The following is a 3579-nucleotide window of genomic DNA, read 5'->3' as shown; positions in this document are numbered from 1 at the left end:
GTGGCCCTAGGCCTATTAAATTTAAACAGTGCTATATCTAAATAACTAAACAGTTATTTTGAAATACTTTTCCCAATCCAATATTCAGGATAACAGTCCTTAGTGTTTACTTTAACTCAAATTTGACCTTATCTATTCAATACACAACATCCCTTTAATAATTAACATTTATACTAAACACTTTTATTACCAGTACTATCTATTTTCCCAATAGCCCTTTTGTCTCAGTTTCTCTCATGAGTGGCCTGATAATAAAAAGGTCAGTACCCCAATTCCTTTAAGTCATTAGTCTCCCAACAAATATAATGTCATTTCAGCACGTCTGTTTTAGATACAGTTCACAGGTCATCAGACACAGTTGTCCCTCACTATTCAGCCGGTTAGGGTGGGTTTGAGCTCCACACCCACTTGTAGTGATATTCTCTCCCATGCCTTAAAGCATTCTGACGTCACCTTCTATGATAACTCCCTTATTCTACCGGTGATTTCTCAGACGAATTACAGATGAGGTATTTATCAACAAAACCCTTTGGAGTAACTTTCATCACTTTCTATATGCAGAATGAACAAAACACATTTGTGTATTTATCCAAAGACCATAACCCCAAGGAACTGATAGTTTTACCCATGAACCCATGTTATATCAAAATAAAAATTAAAATAAACCTATTCGAATAACTTATTCAATTTAAGGGTACAACTCTTCATAATTTTCCCAGGGACATAATAGATTTTCAAAGTAATCATACAGTTTGAATAGAGCCTGGTGTCTTTTAAACATTTTATAAGTAAATCCCACCTGTTTCAACAATTTCTAGTAAAAGGTGATCAGTCTTTCACAGGAAATTCTTAGGATTCAGGGCATTTTGACACCATTAAAATGTTTCCACTCCCCCTTTCTTTAGGAGCAACTTAAATACATTTTTCAAAAACATGTTCATCCTTTTGCATACCCAATTTGAAACTGAATTGGAAAAAACCCTTCCAATAAACCTACTAATGTATATTCATTCCCAGTACATGGTGCACTTAGTAGTAAATCATAAGCCAATAATCGCAAAGGGACTGGACTCACTCATCCAGAACTCCATGTTTTAGCCTTATCCAGATATTTTTATTTTTAAAGCGGCTGACTTTAATTAACTGCTTTCCACAGTAATGCAGTCTCCAATGACATTGTTGACCAGAGAAGATTAAAAAACCCTTTTTTTCCCTTATTCTTTCTGGAAAAGAAAGTGTACATATTGTTAATATTCACAACGTTACCTTTTAGTCAGCAAACCAATAATTTTACTTATCCATAGATTTTATTCTAAAGCGTCTTTAACAGTTCCAGAGAATTGTGGTATAGAATGTCTAACAATTAAAATTCCATCGTTATTTTACTAGATGTCAAACGTGATCCAATACTTCTTCTTGACCACATATAAACTGTAATCTCTATGAAACACTCATTGTTCGCTCAGAGACTATACACCGACAAGTAAAAAATTCCATTCTCACTAACCTCAAACCAATTAGTTGTTTGTTATTTTGACAAGGAAATAAACTCTTGTATAGCGGCATTTCCTACTACCGCACTAAGTTCTAGTGTCACCTTACACTAATTTTCCCCATAACCCGCTATATCCATATTCAAAACAGGGAGCTATTTTCTCATTTGTTCTTAGATCTTGTCAATAGTTCTGCCAATCACCCGCACGTCTGCGAGGACTAGAGGAACCACACACACAACCTCATCGCAATGTATTTTCTGATGATAGAATGTTGACATCAGAACGCCTACAAATCGAGCTTCACATTTTGGTCCCATGCGACTATTTATTTATTTATTTTTCCTAAATACTCCCATGTATTTCTACACCTTTTATTTACTATTTTTCCGAGTTAGAGCCAATCTCCTTTCCAATTAATAATTCATTTGTCACATCACTTAATTTCTTTTATCGAAGCCTACTCTATACAGTACATACATTATTTCTGAATACTACAGCATCAACTCTACTCTGTCACAGGAGAGCTGCGCGCTCCCTCTCCTGGACGTTCTGCCTACATACACACACAACTCATCTTTCCTTCCTAATCTTCTATTTTTACACAGATCTACTCATTTCTTACAACATTATCATTCATCCTTTTATGTTTCATCCATTCATTCAATCCCTTTGTTTTTACCTCAAAACAACTCAGTCTTTCTTTATTGACTTAATTCACTTCCTTCTACATAAGCCTAGACTTCTACAATATGACGAGACTACTGTCTAATCGGATCAGCTTGTCTTCATATCCTATTCAACCCCCAATACTTATCTTTTCTTCTATTCTTAGAGTAGTATTGTGGCGTGACCTACTGAATTACCAAACCCTGGTAGCTAGACAGAGCGGTTTTTTATTCGCAGGATTTCTTTTGCATTTGAACGCCGCACAATCGGGCCAACGTTTTTCCTGCACCTACTACTTCACTCAAACAGTCCTCCTTTCAAAGCGGAAACTATGAATATTTATTTAACTACTGATTTATGTTTTGACTGTATAAGTTACTTTTGCAGTTGAACGCCGCACAATCGGGCCAACGTTTTCCTACAACCTACTGATTTATGCTTTGACCATATAAGTTACTTTTGCAGTTGAACGCCGCACAATCAGGCTAACGTTTTCCTACAACCTACTGTTTTATGCTTTGACTGCATAAGCTACTTTTGCAGTTGAACGCCGCACAATCGGGCTAACGTTTTCCTACAACCTACTGTTTTATGCTTTGACTGTATAAGCTACTTTTGCAGTTGAACGCCGCACAATCGGGCTAACGTTTTCCTACAACCTACTGTTTTATGCTTTGACTGTATAAGCTACTTTTTCAGTTGAACGCCGCACAATCGGGCTAACGTTTTCCTACAACCTACTGTTTTATGCTTTGACTGTATAAACTACTTGTTGTAGCCCTGCGCCTGAGCCCAGCCGCTCAACTAGAGAGTACAAACAGTTGCGCCGATCAGCCCACACAAGGCTGCTCAAAATGAATGGTCCGACGAGAGGGGCAGTCCGAATCACACACACCCGACACGAGTCGCCCGCTCAGGTTGACTGAGGTGTGTTTACGCACATCCCAAAACAGATCCTGATACGGTCGAACCCGGCCAAGCAGAATCAGACGGAACAACTCCCCCAATCAAACCAGACACATGAACCTGTCTCGAGCAGTCCAACCAGAACAAATGCCCGCTCCCCCCAGCCAAACACCCGACACAATCAAAGTTCACAGTTCCAGTTCACTCAATCTCTAGACATGCGCATTCATACAAAACCCAAACTCACACATGCATGCACATTTATTTGAATTCAAAAGTTCTTTCGTTTTTATCGTTTTTAGGAAATTTGAGAGAGAGACTTACGTGGCGCTCCTCTCGCTGAGACAGTATCTCTGGAGCAATCTTACACAAACATTTCAACTATTGTAAGAACTTGCTTACCGTCTAGTTGGGCGGCCACCTCTGTTTGTTTAGATTGTCCAAAGAACCCATCATCAGCCAAGAACGTCCCAGTCCCTATCAGCTCCTGGCAAGCTCGCCAATTATGTCG

The sequence above is a fragment of the Salvelinus alpinus genome, chromosome 30 (assembly GCF_045679555.1).
Source record: "Salvelinus alpinus chromosome 30, SLU_Salpinus.1, whole genome shotgun sequence".
Taxonomy (NCBI): Eukaryota; Metazoa; Chordata; class Actinopteri; order Salmoniformes; family Salmonidae; genus Salvelinus; species Salvelinus alpinus.
Note: the sequence above shows the minus strand (reverse complement) of the source record.